Below are 8,080 nucleotides of genomic sequence, written 5' to 3' on the forward strand. Positions count from 1 at the left end.
AGATACAGTGAGCGACGTAATGTTTGGGAAAATCTTCATGCTAATAGTGTGTTTGTTAAAGACTTGCCTTGGTGTATCATGGGAGATTTCAATGCAGCGCTTCACTTAGCCGATAAAGCATCAGGGACATCCACTATGGACATTTCCATGAGAGAATTCAAAGAATGTGTTGTTAACATTGGGCTTCTAGATGTGAACAAAACAGGGCTGCACTACACTTGTACTCAAAAGCCACGTGGGGTGGATGGTGTCTTGAAAAAAATCGATCGTATTATGGCTAATGAATTTTTCTTTCATATTTTTAGAGGCGCTAATGCTATATTTCAACCTTACCGCACCTCGGATCATGCACCGGCTGTTCTTCGGGTTCCTATGGTCTCATCTCCTAACAGGAAGCCGTTTAAATTCACTAATTTATTAGTGGATCATAATAAATTTTTGCATACTATTGCTGATGTGTGGAGTAATGAGGTTCCTGGTATTCATATGTTTCGTTTGGTAAAGAGACTAAGGCTTCTAAAAAAACCCTTTAAAATGATGTTATTTGCAAAAGGTAATATTCATGAAAAAGTTTCCAAAGTACGTGTTGAACTAGATGAAGCCAAAACTGCTCTTGATAAAGATCCATCGAATTTGAAACTAAGGGAGGATGCAACTGCTTATCTCTGTGCCTTTAATGAAGCTATTCTAGACGAAGAAAAATTCCTTAAGCAGAAAGCTAAGATCAACTGGCTGAGAGTTGGTGATTCGAACACAGGTTATTTCCATAAAGTTGTGAAAAGCAAAGCTGCCAGATCTCGTATTGATTCTATCATTGATGCTCATGGTTGTCGGTTTGATGGTAATGAATTTCAGAAAGTTTTTGTTGATCACTACACAAGTTTTTTGGGTAAAACTAGCTCAGTTATGCCCTTACATACTGAGGACTTGTTTACAACGAGGCTTTCTCAAGAAGATGCTCAAAATATGGTTTTGGATGTCAGTGATGAAGAAATTAAAGTAGCCATTTTCTCTATTGGAGATGATAAAGCCCCGGGTCCTGACGGGTTTAGTGCTGCCTTTTTCAAGAAAGCATGGCCAATTATCGGGGACGATGTGCTTAAGTTTGTAAAGGAATTCTTTGCTTTTGGTAAACTCTTAAAGGAAATAAACCATACAATTATCACTCTCATCCCAAAGGTTCTGTCTCCTTCTCGTGTTAATGGTTTTCGCCCTATATCTCTTTGTAATGTTATTTTCAAGTGCATTAGTAAAATCATTGCAAACCGTATAAAGGGTAGCTTGGTTTCTTTGGTGAGTGTAAACCAATCAGCTTTTGTATCGGGTAGAAGAATTTCTAATAATGTGCTTCTTACTCAAGAACTAATGCACAATTATCACTTGGATCGTGGCCCTCCTAGATGTGTAACATTCGTGACTTTTGACATTAATTGACTTGTAATTAAACATAACTAAGTGAGAACGATTTTGTGAATGAATATGAATTATTGAACATTTTGACATGTTTTAACGTAACGTTGAGTTTAAATGTGTTAACGGGGTCGTTTTGGCGTTTAAATGTTTAACGAACAGCTATTGGTCGGAATTAGCGGAGCCGGAGCCTCCTTTTTGGACACCAAGGCCGGCTCCCTTAGTCTCCCACACCCACACTCCCACATTTCCTTTCCTTATCTCATTTCTCTCTTCCTTTTTCTTCTTCTTCATCTACCAAAAGAACCCCACCATAAATTCATGATAAATCCTTGCAAATATTGTGTTGTGAGTGTTAAATTAACTAAACTTATTAGCAATGATAACCTACATCATCAAAGTCCAAGATTTTTACAAGTTTCAAGTGTTCATCAAGGTTTTGAGCCCTAATTTCGGATTTGAGGTTCTAGACCGAATTGGTAAGTGTTTCATAGCTCAAAACGTTCCTTTTCCATTGTAGGTTACTTCCTTATTGTCAACTTAAACGTTTGGTGGTCGATTTTGGCATAAAATGGGTATTTTTGCTTAAAAACGGGTTTGAAGATGAATCTAATGATTTTGGACTTAGGTTTGTAAAACAAGATGTTTTCTAGCGTTGTTTATACTTGTATTTGGTTGTGTTAAAGTTTGGTAACCGGATTTGGCTTCTAAGGTTGTCGATTTTTAGGTCAAAACCCGTATGTGTTCATCAGTTCTGCGGATGATCTGTAGATTTGCGGATGATCCGCATCCGCCGTATCGTCTACCATCCGCCATACCATCCTCCATTCGCTGTCCATTTCATTCACGTTTACGTACGATTACCGGTCGACATTCAATGATCCAAAACTTGTTTATTAGTCTTATATCATCATTCTAAGGTCAACAAAATTGGTTAAACACATTTCTAAACACTTTGATTCTCAAGTCAAATTTTGGTGCTAAGTCATTGAACCGAATTTAACTAAAACTTTTCTCTTGTCGCTTAAACGTTCTCGAATCACTTTTAAAGCATCCTCGGATTGTGGCATAGTTTAGCTAGCTAGACCTTACCAATTGAGGATACCTTGCGATGATGAATTGTTGATTTAATAGGTTGTGATCGTTGTGCTCCCCGCTCACCCGCTTAAGCTCATTCTGATGACTTCTAGAGGCCAAGGTGAGTTTCGTAAACCCTCCCTACTCAATTGAGATTCGGGCTGAAAAGTGTACGTGCTTGTTATTGTTGTTTACTCGATTGATTGATTGTTTGATTAACGTATGGACTTGTTGCTCGGTTAATTATGCTTCCGTTTATGAATACTTGTGGTTTGGGTAGTTGTACATACATGAAAGACGGTTATACTTTCAATGAATAGGAGATGTGGTGGGAAGGCTGCGGGTGACCATATATATAAGCATCAATGATTCCTTAAAATTAGAATCGTAAGAAGTGTATGTGCATTGTGTTGTTGATTGCTGGAAAACGTTTTGATAAGGATCGGGACATAAGATCTCGCATGATAACTTTTCCCCCTTAACATATTATAGATTTGTATTTGTATGCATGTGATTGAGATAACGTGATTCCGCCATGTTGATGGCATATTCCCGCCATGTTGATGGCATAACGAGTAAGTCCACGATTAGTGGCATAACGTGATTCCTCCATGTTGATGGCATAACGAGTAAGTCCACAATTAGTGGCATAACGTGATTCCTCCATGTTGATGGCATAACGAGTAAGTCCACGATTAGTGGCATAACATATTCCCGCCATGTTGATGGCATAACGAGTAAGTCCACGATTAGTGGCATAATGTGACTCTGCCATGTCGATGGCATAACGATAAGTCCCCGATTTGTGGTATAACGTTGTTGTTAACGATATTGTTTAACGTGTATGTTGTATATGAATGTTTAGTTGAAACATAACGTGATATGACGCATTTGAAATATATGTAAGTCGTAACGTGATAAGACGCATTTGAAACATATGTAAGTCGTGCCAGGAACGTATTACGCGCATTGTTTATCATGTAAGTCGTGTCGGTTTATCGCGCATTTGAAACATATGTAAGTCGTGCCAGGAACGTATTACGCGCATTGTTTATCATGTAAGTCGTGCCGGTTTATCGCACATTATTTATTATGTAAGTCGTGTCATTATAACAATGATTGAACGTAAACGTTGACTTGTATTGATTTGTGATAACGTGGAACCTTTTAGGGTTTCCTTGGACGTGATTAGGTATTCTAATCCTCGTAGATTGTTAACGGTTGATATCCCAACACACTTGATTCCTATTACTTACCCCTACGAACTCACCAACTTTATGTTGACCCGTTTTAGTACACTTTTCTGGTTAACAGGTTAGCTCAAAGATGTATTGGATGATTGATTGCTTGATTATGCTAGAATTGGATATGGACTTGGACTTCTTGGATCCGTGATTTATTATTCCCGATTTGGGGTTTATGCTTAGATGTGACCCGGTTACTTGCACTACTGAATGGTTCGTATGGATTTACTTGATCCTTTTATGCATTTAGTTTTACTCTACATAATTTCCATGTCGTGCTGTGCTTTTCTTGTGATACCCCATGATTCCGCCTTGTTGGGGTGTTACAAGATGTGCATTCAAGGTCGACATCCAGAAGGCTTATGACACTGTAGATTGGAATTTTCTAAACGTGATTCTTACTAGTTTTGGTTTCCACCAGAAAATGGTTTCTTGGATTCTTGAATGTGTGACTTCCACTTCGTATTCCCTAAGTATTAATGGCTCTTTGCATGGGTATTTCAAAGGGAACCGTGGCCTTAGACAAGGTGACCCATTATCTCCTTATCTCTTTACCCTTGTCATGGAAATCTTGACTCTTATGTTAAAAAGAAAGGTTTCCGCTAATGATCAATTTTCTTTTCATTACCATTGTGATAAGCTTAATATTATTAACCTTTGTTTTGCGGATGATCTTTTTATCTTTTTGAGTTTGGCACCTAGTCTCCCTAAAAGTATTGCTTATTTTTGTAATGTCCTTAATCATGTGAAGATAGCAATTCTAAATGTCCTCCCGTTTGAAGAAGGAAATCTTCCTGTTAAGTATCTTGGGGTTCCTCTTGTATCTACTCGTTTAATTTATAGAGACTGTAAGGATCTTGTGGAAAGTGTTCATGACCGAATAAATAATTGGAAGAATAAATTCCTCTCATTTGCTGGTCGATTACAGCTGGTACAATCTGTCTTGTCTGCTATGCATGTATATTGGTCTTCCATGTTTATTCTTCCTGCTAAAGTAACTAACGAGATTGATCGATTGTTGAGGGGTTTTTTGTGGAGTCAGGGAACCTTGAAACATGGGCAAGCCAAAGTTGCTTGGAATGTAGTTTGCATGCCCAAGGAGGAGGGTGGATTGGGGATACGAAGACTAAAATACTTTAACATTGCCCTTGTGGCTGCTCATGTATGGAGATTGCTTACATTGAAGGAATCCCTTTGGGTAAAATGGATCCATACACATAAACTTAGAGGTAAAAGTTTTTAGGAAGTTCAACCGAAATGATGCATGTCATGGGGATGGAGAAAGTTGTTGCAAATTAGGCCCCTAATCCAAAATCATTTTATTTATAAGCTTGGGGATGGCGGAACAGCCTCGGCCTGGTATGATCTTTGGGATAATTCATGTCCTCTATTTAATAGGGTGACACCGAGAATGATTACTAATGCGGGTCTCAGTCTCAATTCAAGAGTTGCTGACATTGTCGAGAATGGTTGTTAGACTTGGCCTACATCCTGGAACTCTTTGTTTTTAAATGTTTTTCCTCCCATCCTGATGGTGGAGCAACCTGATGTTCTTCAATGGAAAGATAGACTTGGGAGACTAATGGATTTTTCTGTAGGTGCTGCTTGGGAGGACATACGACCAAGAGATATTATTGTTAATTGGTATCATCTTGTGTGGTTCAGTCAGTGGATTCCAAAATATTATTTTTTTTTGGCTTGCAATAAGGAAAAAACTCAAGAAGCAAGACATGCTTAGACATTGGGACTTGCAACATATGGTTTCACCTTCAGTCTTGTTATGTTTGTTTTGTCAGATGCAATCAGACTCATACTCTCACCTTTTCTTTGAATGTCCCTATGCTAGACAAGTGTGGTATGAGGTCAACATAAAAGCCGGTTTGGATCAACATGCTGTGGAATGGGATGATATCATTCATGACATGATTCCATTTTCAAAGAAGAACTCTGTTTTGAGTGTAATTTCAAGGCTGATTTTGGGTGCTACAGTGTACTTTTTGTGGCAAGAACGGAATTCACGCTTATTCAAAAAGAGGAAGAGAACCAAAGATCGCTTCTTATAGGTAGCTGATTGGAGACTACCAAGATCGCTTCTTATAAGTAGCTGATTTATAACCCCTCTTGTATGTATATTGGTCGTTAGTTGTATTCATACCTGTGGCTAGTTAGGGCTCTAGTTTTGGGGTGACATATCACTTCCTGGATTGATTGGCTAGTGATTTTGCTTGTACGTCTAGCTGGTATGGTACTTAACCATGCCACCTAAACCTTGTAATGTTTTGTTGATATATATAATTCATCCGGGTAAACTACCCTTTATCCAAAAAAAAGAACTTCAGATCACCCATAATATTACATTGGAAATTACCGGGGCACCGACCAACGAAACACAAACTTTTTATGAAGAAAATATGAAAAACAACACAACCTCTTATGAGTAAAATTTCATTTAGAATGTTATATAAAAATCCGACCTTTTAATATCAAGTCCTCACGTTTGTCACATGTAAAAGAAGTCTTTGGTTAACATATGTATCATGACATAACTAGTATTCTATCAAACATATCTAGATTAGGTGGTGTACGTCTATCCTTTGATAAATGGATTCAGATTTTCTCAAGTTAAAAGATAAAGTTAAAGGAATCTTAGTCATTGGATCAAAATCAAAAATCAAGACTCAAATATTATTTTTGAATAAAGCCATGGTTTTGATTTAAAGGTCACTATCTCATCAACTATATCAATAAAGTTGCCTCTAACTTTGATAAATAAACTAACATTTTTGCTAAATAAAAGCCTAAGGGATTGATATAAAGTGCAATAAATATTTTTACACGTATCATCAAATTTAGATGATATATTTTATATACGGAAGATACATATTTATTATGCACATTGTTACATTAAGTGTAGCCTTTAGGTTGCATCCATCATTTTTCACAAAGTAATAATTACAAAAACTAATATTGGTTGTTGCATACAAAACGAAGGCAATAAACGTTCCTTTCTATATTGATCTCCCAAACTTCCATCCATCCATTCTAAGCTCCTAAATCCTTATTAACTGACAATGAAGGCTAGATCAACTGGCTGGAGTTATCCCTTTTTTTACCCCAATTCATGGGTTTGACTCTCTAAAGTAACATGTCATGGGGGTTTTTTCTTTGAATCACCTGTAACGGCTTATAGTCTACATTTTGTAGTCTAGAGTACGTGCAGGGCTTCACATTATATAGTGAAGTGTCCCCTAATGTCGAATACCGACTAGTTGTTCAAAAAAAATATCCTTATTAATTAGGATTAAAATAATACCAGCTAATTAACTCCGGCTGATGCTTAAACCAAAGCTTTAAACTCGCCTTAACATGCATTCTCGGTTGGCAACTTGGAACTTAAACGCCCTCCAACTTGAGGGGGATATATCACGCAATTGATTAAATATGGAATTCCGAAGGATGTAAAGGCTCATGGACCTCTTATGTATTACTTCTAACTTACAAGTTACATGGACTAGTTACGTCAAGTCTATAACTAAGTTAGTCAAGAGTTTGTTCGGAGATTAAGAAGTTTCTTAGGGGAGTAATAACAAATATCAACATGTATTTGTTAGTACATATGTGTTAGTAACTTATATATATGGTACCCCAAGCTTAAAAAAAAAAGAAGTTGTTAAACTAGAAGATGTATCCAATTTAAACACATGCTACATCTTATTTATAGCCCTAATCTTCTTTTTTATTTCAAAACATTGTGTTGTGAAAAGAGAAATATTATGCTTAAAAAAGTTAGCAAGTAAAATGTAACAAATACTAAAGATTTGATAGTGATTCTAAAATAGTAAAATAAGAACGGTGAAGTCCAATACTATCTAGTAAAGTAGTAATGGCGCATGATCTATGGCCACGAAGAAGTGCATATCTTCAATTGTTTTGGCCCAAATAATAAGTCATGAGTGGGGCAACCATCATTACTAACATATCTTCCACTTGTTTTAGCCCAAACTTCAAGTAATGAGTGGGGTAGGGTAAGGGAAAGTGGGTAACAATCACTACTATCTGACGAAGAAGTCCATGCATATCTTGACTTTTTGACCCAATAAGATAATTAGTAAACGGCTAAACGCTATTATTAAAAGGCAATATAACAAAGTAACAAACTACACCATATACTTCATTATCAGACGTAGAAGTCCATATATATATCTTGACTTGTATTAATAGACGACCCAATAAAATAATTAGTAAATGCCATTATCATTTGAAGAAATTTTATGTGGTGTTTGGTTTTCATCTTTTTCTCCATCATTGTCATCTTTTACATATTTAAATTCAAAATATACATTGATGTG

This window comes from Erigeron canadensis, chromosome 6 (assembly GCF_010389155.1).
Source record: "Erigeron canadensis isolate Cc75 chromosome 6, C_canadensis_v1, whole genome shotgun sequence".
NCBI classification, from domain to species: domain Eukaryota; kingdom Viridiplantae; phylum Streptophyta; class Magnoliopsida; order Asterales; family Asteraceae; genus Erigeron; species Erigeron canadensis.